The sequence below is a fragment of the Melozone crissalis genome, unplaced genomic scaffold, assembly GCF_028551555.1.
Source record: "Melozone crissalis strain CALT ecotype California unplaced genomic scaffold, PUWL_Pcris_2 ptg000014l_1, whole genome shotgun sequence".
In the NCBI taxonomy this organism is placed as follows: domain Eukaryota; kingdom Metazoa; phylum Chordata; class Aves; order Passeriformes; family Passerellidae; genus Melozone; species Melozone crissalis.
This window is the reverse complement of record NW_026535792.1, coordinates 11,155,312-11,175,001: the sequence shown is the minus strand read 5'-3', so window position 1 is coordinate 11,175,001 and position 19,690 is coordinate 11,155,312. Positions and strand designations below refer to the sequence as shown.

Sequence of the window (19,690 nt, the reverse complement as noted above, 5' to 3'; positions counted from 1 at the left end):
AAATGCAAGCTCAGTCATGGTAACATTTAGTTTTCCTTTCCACCTGCTGTGTATAAAATCTGCCAGTGAGTGAAAATTTTCTTGGTACTGTAGACATGAGGTCAAATCCTTTCCTGTTATCTTTTTGCTTAGTTGAAGTCATATCAGAAGCAAATTTAATTTTATCTCCCTCTTGGTTTGTTGGGGGGTTTTTTCTGGGTTTTTGGGGTTTGGTTTGGTTTGGTTTGGTTTTTTTGCTAGAACTGTGGCCGCTGCATAAAGTTGGCTAAGAGTTATTTGTTTCTGTGCCAGAAATAACTTTCCTTCTTCACAAAGCTGATCAGTGGATCTGTGCCTTTCCTTTGGCAGATACTCTCCTTGTGCCACTTTGCTACTGAATTTTGAAGATGCTGAGGGCCAGGACACTGCTGTGAACTTCACTGACAGTTGGATGGACTTGGCAGAGAGAACCCATCTGACAGGTAGGCACTGAGAAATGGAGCTTCCATTGTGTTCTGATAATGCCAAGACTCCAAACCACAGGCTGTTCCCCCATTAGTTTAATGATTAAGGGCTGATCATTTGGATCTGGGCTCACACAACATTCTGGGCATTTACTTGAGCTATCAAGTTGGTTGTTCAGCAAGTCACAGCTCTAGGGAATTGTCAATCACAAGGACCTCTCTCCCCCATTCCGTGTCCTCCTCCATGCTGGCACTTAGGCTAGGGCCTAACACTAATGAGAAGACTCCACACTCACAGTGTGTCAGGGGAACCAGATTTGTGGCAAAGAAACACAGGGAGGAACATAGGTGGTAGGGCTGTCTCTTGTGGACAGGGGAACAGTGAGCCTACACTTGCCTTGTCAGCAAAGAAGAACAAGAAAGGGTTGTATCCTTCTCCTCCATGTCCTCACCTAATGTCCTTCCAACCCAGTTGCGCCAAACCAGAGGGAAAATTAAAGAGTAAAATATTCTATGCTTGCAAAAGGGAAGAGGAAAGTGTAATTCTTCAACCTGCTGTTTCATAGAGAAGCAACATGTGTCCATAACTCAATCTAGTTCTCCTGCATTAGCTCTACAAAGCATTTGAGCTTTCATTCAGAAATAGGATTTGGTAGGTCTGATGAGTTCTACTGTGGACCAGAAGGGAAGTTCATTAGAAAAATTGCAACTCTGAGTCCTTTTAACCTCAGAACAAGCTTTTGGATTTTGCTAATCAGGTACATTTGTCATTTATATCGACAAGAAACATTTAACAAGTAATCTGCTCTGGGAGGAGTGTGGTTTACTGCCTCAGTCTGGGTTTGTGCTATTAATAACAATAATCATGTTTGGCACCAGTATAACCAGTTTAAGCAAAGGATAGAACAGATTTCCTGAGCTCCAGCTGGTTCAGCGTGATTTTCCATGTTCCTGATGAGAATTTGCCAGAAACAGAAACAGGCTTGTTGGGATCAAAAGGATGTGGAAAAGCAAGAGCAGAGTCTTGTGCAAGTTTGTCATTTTGTTTAAGAATGAATGCTGGGGTTTGACATGATTTCTTCCATTTAATTTCTCTCAGATGGATTTAATTTAAGATGGAGCTTTTCAGAGTAGTGCTAAGAAAACATTTCATTTTTGAAGTTAAATTTGGGTAGGATTCTGAATAAATTGTCTTGAAAGGTTTTTTTTCAACATTCTCTTGAAATAAATGAAGCATTTGTTAAGGTTGTGGTGTTTTTTGTTTTTTTTTTTGGTTTAGATGTTGTTTGTTTTTCTTCAAAAGCAAAGATTTGCTTTCATTACAAAAATTAAAACCTGTAAACTTAAAATATTTACTTTGGTTGCAAAATTCCCCCCCCTCTAATAATCAAAATTTTGTTGTTCAAACTTACAGTATTTTCAGGGAGGTAGAGAGGAAGATCCATGAAAGGAATTTCCAGAAACCTCTGGTATCTGTGCATGTTTTCCTCTATTGCCAAACTGTCTTTGGTTCAGATATATTCTTCTCTGCAGTGAAAACAATTCCTGCCAGGTCCATATCTGCACTTGTGGGTCGCTGTTCACTTTTTCAGCAGTTTGAGACACAAAGAATCAATAACTTCCTTTCTAACTCAGTTATTACACAGAGTCTGGACAAGATTAGGAGTTGTTTGACTGACAGCAGAGCAACTTTGCCATTAAACAAATGTGAATCCTTCATGTACATGAGCAACCACTCAGGGCCTTGTGCACTGGTGCAGTTTCCTTTTTATGGCTGATTGCTTATATAGTGTAGCTGAGACCTGCATGGCCCTGCTGGTGCAACATGATAGGTCTCAAAGGGCAGCAAAGGTTATGTGCCATTTTGATGGTTTTATTCCATTTGATTCCCAGCTTTTCAAAGCTGCAGCCTAGCCCTTTGCTGAAATCTTTCTGAGAGCTGTGTCATCTCAAAGAACTGTCACCAACATTTTTATTCATATATTTACTTCCTTATTGAAGAATTGTTTTTCTTTCAGGTGTGCCTGTTTAGAATGAAAATACTATTTTTGTAATTACTTGAGCGTTTTTCATTTTGGGCAAATACAAAGTTTGGACTCTCTTTTCATCCTTTCTATTGCAATCTCTGTAATATTTTTGATTGATAGATTTTATTACTATGGTTACTCCAATTTTACACAGCAGATTTTATTTGTGAGAGTAGCATCCTGCTCTGCCCTCATTCAGCCTACTTTGTTTGTTATTGTTTACTGGGGAGAGGGAGGGGAAGATATTCCACTGCTTTCCTTGAAGACAAACTTGGCACAAATAAGGAGCTTCTCACATCTGCAAATCCACAGTGTTTTGTACTGCTACCTTACAGACAGAAGGATCTTACATACTGAAGGACCAAGGAAATTTCACTGTTCACAAGAGTTCAGAAATCAAAATCACACAGAGAGCTTCCATCCTATTACATGGAGCTTTTTCTTTCTTTCTTTCTTTTTCCTTAATTTTTATTTTTAAAAAAGATTTTGCAGTCCAAGTCGCAGTGATTTACTTGCATGCTGCAGGCTGATTTAGGATGCTTATTCAATCAGTCTGCTTCTAATGATACTAGAAATACCATAATGGATGGAACATTCCTGTCTGCTCTAAATTGGATTAGATGGTTTACTAATGTAATACTGGTGAGCCAAATCAGCCTCTGATGCCATGGGGATTAATCTATAGGGAATACTTGATCTCTCATGCCCATGTGCTAGTTGAAGTGCAATCATATCTTTTGATTTAATAAACCATTTTTATATTTCCCAACAGTATATGTGTATTTGAACAGGATGAGCTAATTGGTAGAATTAGCCTTTTTAAATGAAACTTCATAACTTTCTGCTAAATGGAAGAATACTAAGATTTGGCTTAAAAGATTTGGCTGCTGTTTATGCTGGTTTTTTCTGAATAGCTTAAATACTAAGGACTACACAAGGATGTAGTGTGCTCTGTTAAGAGGCAAAACTAAAAATGCTGATATACCTTGGAAAATACTCTTTTATTACTGAACTGAGCAGTCACAAGATGTACATATCCCTGTAAGTCCAATATATTAGATTTGATTTTATTCTCATCATCACATGCTTTGTTTAAAAGTTAAACCTTGATATACAAACATTTACAGATTGATGATCAAATCAATTATGGCAAAATAGGTTGAGGAACAAAGAACAAAGTGCCATGTTCTTGGTGTCACTTGCTGGTCCTGTAGTGTTTGCTGAGGTGTTCACTCAGATCTGTCCAAGCTTTGGCTGGAAGATAGTTTGTGCAGGGAGCAGAGAGGCATAGGGAAGGTCTGAGAATTACAGAATTACAAAGCAAAAGCTTCCTCTCTGTTTTGGTGTGTGCAGCTTCGTGCACCTGTACAAACTGATGGCTTTTACCAAGTGAATGTAAAGTGTCTGCATTATGCCCAAGTAATTTTGCTGTTAAAGTCATCCTACACCAAATGAATTCCACTGTAAAGTTGTGATCAATTTTGAAGGCAGACAGGAAGTCTTTTGGTTAAATTAATAAATAAATGCATATATATGATATTCATATATTTCCCAGGTATAATTGCCTTAATTCAAATAGCCATGACATAATGTATACAGACCTGGAACAAAATCTTTCCCCTTAAGCCCTATGGCTTAGCTGCTTCCATGGCTGATATTTCGGACTTCCAAACAAATGATATAATCCTGAAACAGTACCTACCATGACATGAAAATATATAATTTTCCCACCAAATTATGCATGCCACACATCTAAGACAGACACATCTTTCCCTTTTCCAGAACTGTGACAGATCCTAAATTGAATATCCTGACTAACACCTGGATTTGACACACTTCCTATATTCCATAAGACAGCTGAAAATACAGGATTTCCAGTTACATGTTTTGAAGTATTCGCCATGTAGAAGCATGTGTTTCTAATCTTGGCTATTCACAAAATATCAGACCCTAAAATAATTACATGCTAATAAACAGGAAAAATATTTCAGATATTTTTTATGGTTTAAAAAAATTGCTGTTGCTGACATTTTTGCACAGTAAATAAACAAATCTATTTGAAAAGTGCTGTGCCAAACAGTACTATGACAGCAATAAAGTTTCTAAAATATTGTCCGAGAACATTTTTCAAGAACCAGCATAAACAGAAATCATAAGAATATTTGCTATTCTGTATCAGATGTTTTGGACAACTTTTGCAGTCTCTGTGTAGCTAGATATCAAAATATCAGTCGGTACAATCACCAGTGCATCATTCTGCATTAGAGATTGTCTGTTCATTCACTGGATCACTGGTAATTAGAGTGGGCTTTCAGGCCTATTGCTTTAAATGATGATTTACCAGATATATCAGACATCAGAGCATATGCTTAGCTTCCCAGCTGTTTTTGGTGGATTTGATCCTCTGACTTCCACTGAAACTTGTCCTTCTAAAGACATCTGCAAACATTACTGTATCAGCTGAAGTATTTCTGCAGGCTGGAGTTGCCTTATCCTTCTTTAAACCAGTTGTCTTCAGCTGACCTGTTTAAAATAGAATATTTCTTACTGGTACTGAGTCATCCTGAGTCATGTACCTCATGTCTTTAGGTGAAAGTCTGGCCCCACTATAAAATTCTGTATCCCTCTTTCTCACTTTGTCTTGGTTTGTGAGCCAGAATCCCACTGTGTGCTCGTCTGTGTGTATGAGGAGGCATAACAATAAGTAAATACTTTTAGAAGTTACTTCCCATGGCTCAGTTGATCAGTCATTATTTTTTTCCAGCAGGGAGCTTTCTGATGGATGTGGACAGCTGGGTTTTGACTTAGGCTACCAGCCCTAAAGCATTTCTAGCAAAGGGAAGACATTTGTGGTGATATATCAAGTTTAGGAGAACGGGCATGCATGATTTGGGGTGTTTGTATGCTACTGACATGAAGGGACACCTTTTCAAATGCCATGGCTGGGATTGTGCACAAGCATTTCTGTGCAGAGCAAAGACTGAGCTTCATGTTTAAGCAGAGCTTTACTTTTGTTTGTGCATGAACACTTGCTGACTGCTCTGTGTTGAGGAGGTACATCTGGATGTTGCTACACTGGAAATCTGACAGTGAAGGATATCCATCATATGTGACATGTGAGTATTGCTGTTATGCTGTAAATTTTAGCAGTCAGTCAGTTTAGAAGAGGAGTGGAGTTAGAAATAAAGCTATTAGTTAAAATTTACTAAACATGTCAGATGCAATCATGAAATTAATATGTTTGACTTAACTTTTGAATAATGAAAAATAGTCAGAATAATAGAAATAGAGTGATGTTATGTATTGGAGTATCTAAGCATGTTTTGCCTATTGGCATAATCACTGCACTGTGCAAACATTCCTGGGCACACAACCTTTGTAGCATAACTATATCTAGCCCCAGGAGTCTGACTGATTTTCAGTACTTAAAAGCTGATGAAGAAAATTTCAAAACCTACCCATATAATTATCTATCCCATGTACAGTGATTACATACATTAAATGAAGGCATTTATTCAGCATGTCATGTACTGATTTGCAAGTAATAATGACTTTGAAAGGAACTGAAAATAGAAGGGAAAAGTGCTAGAATAGGTCCAATTGCCCAACAATATTAAGACCTCATTGGTTCAGTGACTGGAATACTTTGGACTGCATGTAATAACTTCAAAAAGCTATTATTCTGAGGGGCATTTTTTTACAATTTAAACTTCTGAACATCCAGCTTATGTCAAGCTCAAAATGAAAGATCAGCAGGTTTTGAACAGTGATAGAAAGTTCTTACATTTCTGATTTGAAACAAAACTAACAGCAGTAGAAATAAAGACACAGTCATTACACAGCAATATATATATATATAAATATATATATATATATATAAAACATTTCTTTTGAATTCAAGATTCACTTTCCTGTGTATTGTCCTAGACAGTTTGGCATTTAAAAGACCATACCATAAATCTATCCCTGATATTTTCCACAACAGTTTAAAGTTATGAGAAAACAGGCTTTGAAACCTTTGCTCACCCATGTATGCACATAAATCTCTCCTGGCTTCCCTCACTGTCAGGCAATTATAACTTGTAACTGCTTCCAGAGACACCTGACTTTCCTGATGAAGAGCTATAATAATAAATTGTTCCAATAAACATGATGACACTCAGAGCCACATAAAGGTAGAGTCAATTAGGAGCAACAAACAAGCAGTGCCTCACCATCACTATAACCCAGCCTGAGCCACCTCTGAGAATGTAATATTGGGTGCTCAGCACACCCTGCCTTGTGCAAGAGGAGGAAAACTGTAGGATGATGGTGATGGCTTGGAACAGCACAGGAATAATCTTCTGGGTTTGTATTCCCCCACTTTGCACTCCTTGACTTTCAGAAGCGACCATTTCATAAAAGTCGTATTTGCTTTCCTTTGATTTACAATTATTGAAATTTTAATAAGGATTGTGTAGCGACTCCAGACATCACATATTGTCAGTGAGAAATTATAACTTTATTGCAGCACACACTGACAGCCAACTCATAAAAATGAATGACATTCTATATCATAACATCTCGTAGGCTGTTCAGAATGTTAATAGCTCACTTCATCTTTCTTTAGCATAATGAGGCAGACAGTGTACCAATATTCAACGTGAAAATGAAGATTAAGAAAATTTGAATTGAAGCAAGAAAGTAGCATTTAGCAAAGGTTCAGGCAACATTCTGATAAAAAGTTTCAATTAAAGTACTCTTAGGGAACCTTTTATCACTTGGAGCAAGGCTTTGTTACCAAATACCAACATTTACTACAAAAATATAATTTTAAAATGGCTTTTAAAATGCTGCTTTGAAACAGATCTATAGTCTTTCTCTTCTCCCATACAGTACTCTATTCTTCTGTAGACTCAATTGTATAGGGTTGGATTGTTTTAGAATAATCTATTTTTTCACAGTAGATCAAGCTAAAAATGGAAACAATATTTAGCAGAGATGTTTTTACTACTTTTATTAGTAGTTCCAAATGTACCTACTAAAATATGGGCAAAACTGTCCAATTACTTATCCAAATCTGCCATTATTGTTAATCAAAAACTCTGCAGACACTGGTTAAGATACCTGCAGCCTCACTACATCAACTATGAAAACATTTCTCAATAGTATGAACCTGAATCAGCCAACTATTTATCAATAAAATTATCCAGTAAAATAATGCACCTGAAGTTGCTGCTACAGGCTTTAAATTTGCTGATTAAAGAAAAACTCCTACTTTTTACTTTAGCTTTTTAACTTTTTTCTTTAACTTTTACTTTAGCTTTTTAAGGGCTCCTTCTTTATCTCTAAGTATATCAAAATTAAAGAAATTTGACGTTTTGGAGAATTCCTTAACCAAAATATTTACCTTTTCTTTTTCAAAACATATGCACTTTTGAAACAATCTTATGGCTGTACTTTCTTAGTGCAGTGCCTGAGGCAAATGTAGCTCCCTGGATGTGGAAATGTAATTGTGACTGTTGGAAGGGGATTCATCCCATGGTGTGCATAAGGCACAGTAGATTGATATTCCTTCTAGGAAGAAGATGGCAGATTTGGTCCTTAATCGCTCAGGAGGGCATTTTCTGTGGAGTGTGAAAAATGTCAGATCTGTACAATGTTTCATCCATCTCAGAGATATTTGTGATTATCTGCTTACTTTGGGGTCCACCATCACTAGCAGTGCGGGTTGTTGGTGCTCAAGGGCATCAGTTCCAGCCAGGCTGGGACTGACACAGAGCCCTCTGCTGTTGGAAGTGACCATGGGTCCAGGACAAAATGTATTTTGATAAAATCCCAATGATAAAGGGGATAACTTAATCTTCAGGATTGTTTTTTACCATAATTCAAACCAAAAAGTAATTTCTTTGGAGCATTCCCCTAGAGTCCAACACCTGCAATGTTGTCACTGAAGTACATGAAATAACAGGAACGTCCTGGAAGCACTACTAAAGGCACATCAATTTTCAGCCAATTTAATTGAATTTTCTCTCCCCGTTCCAAGTCCAAAGAAATTAGCGCTGTATGTTCCAGCTAAAAGAGACACTCCTCGTACTGCGTGCTCTCTGTGGAGATCTGTCTGCTCAAATTTAACGCTCCTCCTCTGTTTGCCTGAGCTGCTCTGGCTACTGCTTTTTTCATGCTTTTCATTTTAAACTGTTATTCCTTTAGCATACTTTTCAGCTCATGCCCTTTGGGTTTTCTGTCACAACCAGCTATTCGTTTGATTTGTTACTGAATGACCTAAGCTGATTCCTGATTTGATTCTTCGCTCATTAATACTTTTCATTATGGGTGATTTTGAAATTTATTCTGATACTTTGGAACATCCACTCTTACAAAGGTTTAATGATTTGTTGAATCTCCTCAGTTTATCACATTATGTTAATTTTCCTTCTTGCAGAATGGGCCATACATTAGAATTGAGTGGGTTACTTAATCTTCATCACTGTAATATACTATTCTTTTTTCCTTCATATTTGTTTCCTCAGTGTGAAACTGAAGATTTCTCTCCCTTTCTTTACTTGACCTCTGGTATTTACCAGCTGCCCAGGGCTCAGTGGTAGATTTAAATCAATGACCCTGCATGAAGACAGCTTTCAGAGCCAGGCAAAGCCCTCTCTCAGGCCTTTCTTTCTCCCCTCTGGTTGTCTCCTCTGTGTCTCCTCCTTCCCTCAGCAGAATGGGATTCCTGCTCAAATTTCCTTTCCCTTAATTCATTTGGCTCAATATACTGCCAAGCACACAGTGCTTGTATTGATATTTATTGCTTTTTTCCCTCCTCCCCCTACAAAATTAAGATTTACTTCTTCGTGTTTCTGTAAATAAAAAAGATTAGACTACTTTGCTGTCTTTTGGTGATTTGCCTTGTTTTCAGTGCACTGTATCCATTCCTGAGGCTATCAACCTCTGCTGAATATTTCTTTGCACTCAAGGTCAGTTCCCAGCTTGCTAGAACATAAGTGCAATTACTTTTGGAATTAAGAGAGCTTGGCTAGTCTGGTTAAATGCAGTGATTCTTAATCCAATCTATACCATTCCTTTTATTTCACTGGCAGTTGAGAAGGTGGTAGTGAAATAGCTTTTGCAGCAACTTCATATATTTGATTTTATCAGTAAGTCTTAGTTCCCACATCTGATTGCTCATTGGAAAAGCTCAGAAGTAATTCTCTAAATCTAGTGAGTTTAATTTATCCCTGTGTCATAAGTAAGTTCAGCTTGGCACTGGGGGTCTGGTGCAGATAATGCTACTTTAAAGGTTATCTGCCTTTCTGCAGGGTGTCAGAAGCTCAGCTGTAGTGGAAAATAACCAGAAAGCAGCCATTGCCTGGCAATGTCATGGGCACCAAGAGATTTACTGGAGGAAGCACAGAGGGAGCCATATACATCAGCTGATGACAGGTGGGGATTGTCTCCCAGGTTGATGGAATCACATCTCGCACCTGCAGCATGGATGTGCTGTTTATTTCACCTACTGCCAGGGACTGTCTCCTGGCTTGATGGAATCAGCTCTCATTCTTGCAATACAAATATACTGTAAAGCAGGAGTTGTTTGGGCAAAAAACTTATACGCATGGGAGGGCTTCGTGTGCCTGGTTATTTCATTTGATTGCCTTGAATTCATGAGAGTCAATTGTGTAAATCTGGTGCAGGCTGGGTAAAATTTTTTGGATTGTCTAATTTGCACCAAATCACAGAGTAGCTGGTAGTGGGCAGGCAAACAGTTGCTTGATCTGATGTCTCTGTTTTCCATTTATCAAACTTCTTTCTTCATGATTCAGGTATCTGTGGCCTTTTCCGCCTCACTTGGGATTTGGACTGGTTTCTCAAATTTTGATTTTCTGTCTTCTGTTAATATTTATCTCATGCCATTTCTCTGAGAAATTATTACTGCAACTGCTGAATGCCATTTGTGGTCAAAATAGCATAGTAACATTAATCATATACATCATCTGTGGTGTCACTGGCATGCAGGAGGGACATAAATACACTTTCCAGGCTTCACAATCTTGAAAAATAATTGATGCCTTGTATAATTATCTGATAGATACTTACAGCTAGATGGCTTCATATTCTTTTACACCATCTAATTTCTGTAGTCTGTTTATGATCACTTGGATTTAGTGCATACTGAAGCCCTGCTTCCTGGGAAGTGGCTGGACATTGCCTGCTGATGAAAAGTAGAGAATAAATCTTTTGTTTTCATTTGCTTCCACACATGACCTTTGCTTTTGCTTTATTAAACTGCCTTTATCTTGACTCACAAGGGGTTTTTTTCCATATTATTTTCTCCCCCCAGTCCTGCTGAGGAGGGGGTGATGGAGTGGCTTGGTGGGTACCTGGCATCCAGCCAAGGTCAGCCCACCAAACAAGGATATATTTCTTACTCTTATTTTACACACATTGTATTGTGCTGTTACCCTCAAAAGCATTGACTAAAACTTCAGTTGTGTGCCTTACCACTGCCTTGTCTCTTTCCTCCCCTGTTCAATGAGGTCAAAGCTCTCCATGTTTCTATTAAAAAAAAACATTTAAGGTCAGAGGGAAAAGGATCTTCTAGTAATTTTAAAGATGAAATTTTATTTAGAAGAAAAATCAGATAAACATTTGGCTTGGTATATGCTGATCAAATATATCTGTGCTTTAATATAGAATATCAACAAACAAAATGGGAGTTGCAGGATAATTGCATAAAATCAGTAATAAATTTCCATACTGAATATGTTGTCTGGAAGAACTTAATGATAACTTTTTTGATTTTTAAACAGCTTGAAGAGAACTGAGACCAGCTCAAGGAAGTTCTTTATCTGTCCATGTCTGTTTGCTCATGTGTAAACAGGAATAAGAATATTTTCTTCCTCAATATGGTGTTACAGAACTCAATTAACATGCTTTCATTGTCTCAGCAATAAAATGTTTTGTCCTGTTGATCCACTTTAATCAGCTTTAAAAGCTACGCATGGGCAACATCAGAATTAGACTCTATGGTATTATTAGAGACCTAATAGTCATAACTCAAATCATAGCTAATTTCAATTAGGGTGTTAAATTTACAAAATAAAAATATGGAACCACTATTGTCCATAATTTGGAAGGGACAGTGGGAGAAATGTGAGATGAAACAGTTGCTAAATTATTATCAACTAACAAATGCAAAGTTTGTCATAATGACAAAGCATTAAGTAGCCTGGAACTATTAAATTGCAGTCTTCAAAATATTTGTGAAATAGGAAAACAAAAGTTTTTCTGGGTTATTGCAAAGGAACTTATGTCACTCTTTTTAAGATAGACCCAGTGAGAAAATACACTGATCTGACATCTGCAGACGTGAGTGTTGTTATAACTATAGTGTTGTAAAACATGGGCTTTTGATTCATGACACATACTCAGTGTTTCTTCCATATAGTTCTGGGGCTAATTTGATTTAAAACATTGGTGTCTGAATGGACCATGTCCTAAAGAGCAGAACATAATGGATGTTAAATATTGACTTTTCAATTGGAAGGATGTATTCATTATACAGCTGGAGTTAGCCTATCTTAAATGTTCATAAAAAAAAGAGAATCAAAGAGCTATAGAATCAGTCTTGAAAAGTACCCTTCTTTATATCAGTAATGATCTTCTGACTCTGCTTTTTATTACTTCCACTGCTGTCAACTATCTGATGTTAGAACTCTCTTTCCTTTATAGCTTAAATAATGTTAGAGACACATTTAAAATTGTTGTGCACAATAAACTGTTCTGATAACTGCTGCTATAGGTTTTCTGTAGGTGGCCTCACATTTTCTAATTTTCTAATAAACAAAAAATGGCCTTGAAATATTTTTCCTCTCTCTTTTTATATGGATTATTGATTATATGGAACTTGCATTCCTCAGTAATCAAATCCCTTTTCTTTCTTATTGTTTAAATCCAGTTTTCACATAGGACACTTTAAAAGCTTGTTGGGCTAGTTATTTTTATTTATTAAACTCCACTTGGCTTAGCAGGTAGAGTAGCAAAGGAGAGTGTAATCCAGTGTAACAACTGCTCACATCCCAGGTTCTCTGCAGGCCAGAGCACTCAGGACAGAGCAGTGGCCAGTGTGGAGGCCTCTCAGGCCCTGCCCCTGCTGGCCTCTGTCATTCCCAGGGCACATCTGTTAGCAGGTGGGGAATCCAGCTATCCTGGCTTTGTCTGTACTGGATTTTCTGGCTGTCTCTGTGGGGCAGTGCATATGGGTCTCAACCAAGAGCAGGTGTTATGTCCATTCTGTATATTTCCTGCATTGTCAAACCTCTACAGGTTTTAGTTCTTGCTCCAGTTCAGGTCATTCTTTGGCTGGGGTGATCACAGTTTGCATATAGTTCTGACTGGAGAAAAAAATACTGTCTGAGAGCAGGTTTTTATTTGATTCCCTGACTTACTTCTACTCTAACCACCATCTATTGTGTCCACCCTTCTTTCACTGAACTAATACATATTTATAGAGTAAAAGATTGGCAACTGTCCCATGTGGCTGGTTAGGGTACTTACCTGGAATATTATCCCTGCTCTACATAATCCAAAGCAGAGGAATGGTCTGGGTCTCATCTAGGTGCCTCAGCCACACAACTATTTACTACTTTGAGTTTTCCTGCTATTTTTTCCAGGGCACACATTCCACATCAAACTTCAGAAATTGTTCTAGTGGAAATATAACCTAGCAAATATCCTTGACCAGGTTTAACCTTCAGCCACAACAGTGCCTGAATATTCCGGAACCCTTCTACCCTTGCAAACGGGCATGTCTTGCATGATGAGAGTAATTGCCACCCTTGATAAATCCCTACAGAAGTGCTTTTCCTACAGTCATTATTTCTATCCTACCTTCAATAGGCCTGAGGCTGTGACCTTCTGTTCAGAGTCTTTTCTGGAAGAAATTAGAAATTGAAAAAATCAAGGTTTGATTAAAAGATGTAGAGCTGAGTCACTTCAGAGGACTGATAACACACATCCCTAACAGTCACTTCCCTTGGCATCATATCAGCTTTTGTCAAGTCAGGGTGGGCAGAGGTGGAAGAACCCTGTGGGAGGGTGAAGTTTTTAGTTATGTGAACCAGCAGCTATATTCTGATATCTTAGATACCAGTTTTCAGCTTAGTGGAGCTGAAAGTTTTTATTTTTACAGCTTTCCACTCTACTTAGCTTCTTGCCAAGTCATAAAATCTAAGGTACTGTAATATTTAGTCTATTCATGTCCATATAGAGAGCTTATATTTGCAATACCCAAAATAAAGGTGGCTTTGCATGACTCCTGTTTAAGCAGATGCTTGAGGATCCCTGCAATAAGTACAAGAAGGATCATCCATCGTGTCACTGCTTCAGAAGGTGTAATGCATTTCTTTCCTACAACCAGGCATCTTTAAGTGCTGATTATTCCTGACTGTCAGTGTGGCCTCTTGTAGCCACAGGTATTGGATATAATTGAGAACATCCATCAGGTATCTCTCAATTCTAGCACAGTACTACCCCAATCAAGATTAAAACTGGGTGAAAAAAGGAAAATAATGATACAGCATTTTACCACTGCAACATTTTTTTTGATTTAAGTTTATTGGAGCATTTCAGAGTAATCTATTTGCTTTATCAGTAATTGCGATCATAATAGAAAAAATTAGCTTTAAAAGCAACATTCATTTCATTTTTTGTGTTTCTACATAATAATTTGACATTTCTCTAAAATATTCTTGTAAATTTATTTAATTCATGGGAAGTTCAAAAATTGTTACCTTTTCATATTCAGGAAGAAAGGAAATTTCATAATATTGATGTATCCTTTTTAGGAACTGTACAGTTGAAATTCTCTGGTGAAGAACTTTGTTACACATTTTGGATGACAGTGAAAATTGCGGCAGAGATACCACAGAAAGAATGAAGCTGTTCAGCACAGTTTGAGATTTGTATGAGAGGGCCTGCTTGGGGACCTGGCACTTTCTGTAGAGATTTAACAGCTCTAAGGATTGATATAATGTTGGACACAGGAATCACAGGACTGAGCCAGAGGCAAAAGCAGAACCAGGAGGCATAGGCTGAACAGACAGGAGTGGCAACACCTTTGATGTCTGAAAAGAAAGGAACTAGTTCCCTATCCAGTAGGAATGGAAATACATTCAAATAGAAAATAGCAACAAGAAATTGTTTAAAAATAAATGTCCTATAAGGTATGAGCATAAAAAACCCCACTCTTATTTTAAGCCCCATACATCTGTGTGTAGTGAATCTGCTAGAAGTTTTGCTTTCCTTTTTAGAAAAAAGCAAGCAACAACAAAATCAATAGCTCAAAATAACTGCATCTTTACAGTTACTTGCAAAACAGTAAAGAATAGCCTCAAGAATATTCATTTTGATAGTTTTTGCCTCTTGAGTAGACTCAGGTGGGTTAAACAAGCCCAGGAAAAGGCAGCCATTGTTATAAACGCCTTGTGTTTGTGTACGATTGCTAAATAAACTGTGCTTTAAGAATGTTACTGATCTCTTCTCCACACTGCTCACAGAGCTCCAGAGAGGATTACAGCACTTTTTAAATGTAACTTTGTAACCCAGGATATATCTGCATTACCTGGGACATTCATACTGGTTTTATTTTACTGTTTTTACTGACTAAAATAGACACTTCCAGCAACACAGCCAGGAGACCACAAGTTTAACGTAAACCCCATCCTGAGAGAGACTGTGGGATAGGAACTGATTCTTCAGGGACAGTGGGGAGAGGATTACAGTTATACAGTGGCGGTGGAATTATTTTTTTTTAGACATTGCTGTATTTCAGTTTTTGAAAAGCAGACCACTTTTTTTCAAAGTAGTTGCTGAAACTTTTATCTTGATTTGATTGTGTCTGGGTTTCTTTTATTTGTGAATATTCCAACATCCAGCCTTTGATGTTACCTTTGAGCAGAGCCTTATCAGGTCCTGAAAATAGCTTCACAGATGAAATTTTTTCTATTGTATTAGCCTGGTTTGAAAAGAACCTAATTGACCTGCTATAATAAAAGATTTGACTTTAAAGTTTGATCCCAGCTTACAAGGGTTTGCATCTCTTGCTTCTGGCTTTTGAACACTTAAACAAGAGACATTTTTCAGTTTCTAAAAGCCTTTTAGCTCATCCACATGTATGGACAGTACCTAATGGACCCTACCCATTTATTCATTGGTCTCCACAGCTGCGAAACATGATTCTTTTTACATTTTCTATTTTTAGGTCAAAATGAAAAATCCATTTGTCTTATTTAGCTTTTTAAATATTTATTTTATGGTATTTTACATTCTTTCTGCTTTTGCCCTGGGGTATTTCTTCAAAACTCATTTTAAAAGTGCACATGATTGATTTAGTTTTTGAGACAGGCAACAGGAACCAGGTTTCACTTCCTCTGAAACTGCAGAAAAGTGATGGGGCCTTGTTAGAGAAAGGGACTATTGCATTTGCCTTGTAAGGAAGAAGAAAAGCTGTGCTGAAAAGAATTATCATGATGAAACATGAAAAAGAGTAGGCTGAATTCTTTTTGGAATGTGCTGGCTCTGCAAGGTGAGAATCTGCCCCAAGAATTTTTCTGTAGTCTGTAACTTGAGAGTGGCATGAAAAGTAAAGCCAACAACATTTTATTGTCCATAGATCTTACCGCCCCAGTGGAGAAATATGACGATTTCTTATTGAGAAGCAGAAATAGATTCTGTATTTGCAATGTCTCTCCTATTTCCACTCCACAGGTCTGCATAATCGAACATGTCAGGTCAAAGGATGGAAAATTTTCTTTCCGGGGGAAGGCAGTGATTGAGCTGCTGAAGGCTGATTTTGCAGGCAGTGCTCAGGTGCAGGGGCTCCTGCTCTCTTACACAGACCTATTGATGAGAACTGGAGCTCTGCACTTTACAGATGCTGGGCTGGGGCTGAACAACCCAGCTCCGTGTTTATGCGGTCAAAATTCTCACATCAGTTAATGGGAATTGTGTGAGAACAAGAATTTAGTAAAAAGAGAGAATGGCAGGATTTGGATCTGTACCAAATGCTTAGGAAAAGGCTGTGCTTCCTGCCCTCTCAGTTAGAAGTTGGGTGTTGTGAGGCAGTCAGTAACGCCAAGACAGTTGGCAAGTGAGCAAAACCAAAATAATAGAATTAAAGGAGAGAAGGACTTCTTGCAATTAAAATTGCATGTACTGGCATTTCTAGTATGTGGCAGAGATCCTGCACATTTTACTCCTGAGCAACAAAGAACAGAGCTGTGTATGTCACCATGGAAATGTAAATGGAGTTCCTTTGACAAACAGAGAAATGTATGCCATTCCTTTATGCTCAGATGAACTGCTCATAGTGGGATGCAAGAGAAGAATGGGATGTCTGTTACAGAAAAGATATGAACATGCAATTGTAGTACCTTGTTCTGCATTCTGTTAGATTTTCATTAGGAGCTTAAAACATGCAAGGAGAAAAAAAGAGAGTGATTTTTTTCCTAGCTAATTATTTAATACAGTATTTATAGCAGGCAGTAAAAAAATAATACTGATCAACCACGTGGCAAAGAGCACAGAGGTTAAAGTGTAGATTTGTACACTATGCTGCTTCTTCCTGAGATGTCTATCTGCTTATTTTTCCTTTAAGAAAAGGATGGATGTTTATGAATAAAAGGAACTTTGAAAAGGACAGGAAGCTGTGTTACAATATTATGAATCTGATTGAAGAGATTTTGTTTTGTTTCATTTTTATGATCAACAGATGTTTGGGAAATTTTTGTTCTAATTCTGACTGCATCATTCTTTCCTTGCCTGGGGAATGAGAATGTATAGAGGGCAAGTTAAAAAATTAACAACAACCTGTACTGGGAGCTCAAGGATTCAACACTTTTCTAATATTCTGAAGGTATCAGATTATAATTTTGCTCTGTTCCATTTGGAACAGAGAGCTAGGTAAATAATATCAAACATTTTCTGAGTTTTTTGTTGTTACTTTAACATATGTTTGCACTTGATTTCACCAAACACTCCCACAATGAGTCTGAGAACTCAGTGTCTGGCTCAGATGTTTGGATATTTGAACTAGAAATGTTTTCAGAGATCAGCAAAGGAAGATGGAGTTGCCAAACCAGGTGCTCTAAGTCAAACCATAAAGGCAAAGAAAACAGTGAAGGATTTAAATCCAAATGCTCTATTTACCTTTTTTACCCCATTTAGAGTTATATTTTGTGACTATCATACGATGAAATAACTTTAAAATCTTCAGCAAGCCAATAAACTTTGCAGTATCCTGTTTTCCCCTTAGATATAAGGATGAGGTTTCTGCAACTCAGAAAGGAAAATTTTTAATGTCATCTGTTGTTCCTTTATATTTGCTTATTTTAATTTATTTCTAACAGAAATCACCCTGTCACTTGTTTAACCCATCTTCCTGATTTAAAATAATTCATTCAGGGCAGCAATGATGGTTCACCCAGCCTGTTTTGGATATGGAATCTTAAATATTCTCAAGGAAGTTTGTCATATAGACAGAGAGTGCTCTTTGTAAGTTGTAGAAGATATTTTTTGAGTAAAGATAATGGAAAAAATTAATGGAAATCATGAGCAATCTGAAGATTTTCTAATAACGGAAAAGGTCAGTAAATTAGTAATTGCCTCTGAAATATAATCATAATACTGCCTAGTGACTAAATTGGCTTTTTAAAATATGCTCAGGAGTGACAATTAAAAGATTCTTTATGCATTATGAATTAAGTATCTTTTTTTAATTTGGAAGAAATTCACATTTAGGAAAATTATGAAAATGCAGGGTATTCAAATATAATAATAATAATCATATCATTTCTGTAGATATCAGGTGAAAAAAAATGTAAGCCAAGGTGATGCTCTTTGTTTCCTTGGTACAAAAATGCAACTGGTTTTTAAATTAAAGTGATGCCAGACAGCAACACTTCACATTCACTTGGGACAGAAAATACCCAGGTGACCATTCAGGATTGCTGTAGGGAGGCAGAATATTGGGCAGTCCGAGTGAAAACAGTGCTGGAGAAAGGACTAATAGTAGAATGTGTCTTCATTTCTCACAAGGTATCTATTTTTCCCTCAAAAGTTAATGTTTCTTCAAAAGTTGGTATTCCCCACCCAGGCTAATGATCCTTCAGGATAACTTTAAGGTACTTGTTTCCCAAATACCTTCTGAAGGATCTGGTAGCACTTTCTGACCACCATGTCTCATAGCCTGGATCTCATCTTGATTCCTGCTGAATAACAGAATTTTGATGACTGCAGCTTCCTCCTCCCCCACCACATCTATGTACACTGACAAATACTGTACTCACTGCTTTTATCCTTTGGGCTTGTTTAAGGGAGAAGTTACCTGAGACTGGCTTGTTACATCTTCATGCAATGTTTAACTAGGAAGGAAGCACAGTGCCCTCTTCTTACATTGCCTCCAGTGGCTTGTTTGCCAATCAGTGCAAAGCTCTGCACTGAGCCTGGGAAATATTTCATTGTACAACTTTTTCTGACCTGCTCCATTTTCTCTTTACAGTGATGTGAATGCTGGGGGGTGGTTACAGCAGGAGAAGGAAGAACAAGTAAATTTGAGGGGATACATTTGCAGGCCTCTGTATGGAGCAGGTGCAATCAGTTGTTTTAAAGCACACCCCAGTTATGCTGGCATCCCAGGGAAGCTGCTCTGCCTTGCATTATGCACCCCAAAAAAGAGAAAGCTCTTGTATCTCAAGTTCTTTTTAAAATGACATCTACAATTCAGCACAAAGCACACTACAAAACAAATAGCATTCTGCAGTGATTGTTCTCAACCCAAGGGGTTCAAACAATCCTGCCTGCCCATAGCACCTCAAAGTCTCCATGCTGTTTGAATTGTCTCAGGAGCCTAATTTGAGCTACTCAGTTCATAAACCCCATCTTAAACCAAAACAATTAATAAATGAAACTGCTAGTTTTAACATTGCTTTTCCTCTCTCTGTGCCTACAATAGACATATTTGCTTTGTGTTATAGTTGAATTATGCAGCCATCTGCCCCACCTTGTGCTGAGTTTAACAGTGGGAAGATGAAGAGAGCTGGTGTGCATTTAGGAATAGGGAACAGGCTTGCAAAAAAGCTTAAGGGGGTGTGTGAGCAACAAGTGTGCCTCCTGCTTTTAGGATTTCTTCCTGCAAGGACATAAAACAGCATTAGGTTTATGGTACTTTGATGCTATAGTGAG

The 19,690-nt window shown here is 37.7% G+C and overlaps 1 protein-coding gene across 1 annotated transcript in view; it reads left to right on the top strand.

Moving 5' to 3' along the window:
• Positions 1 to 365: 365 nt before the first annotated feature.
• The window catches only part of SEMA6D (semaphorin 6D), a 245,704-nt gene continuing 226,379 nt past the window's right edge, over positions 366 to 19,690 (top strand). The window contains exon 1 of the mRNA XM_054272734.1: positions 366 to 461. The gene's annotated coding sequence lies outside the window, so the exon portion shown is untranslated. The remainder of the gene's footprint in view (positions 462 to 19,690) is intronic.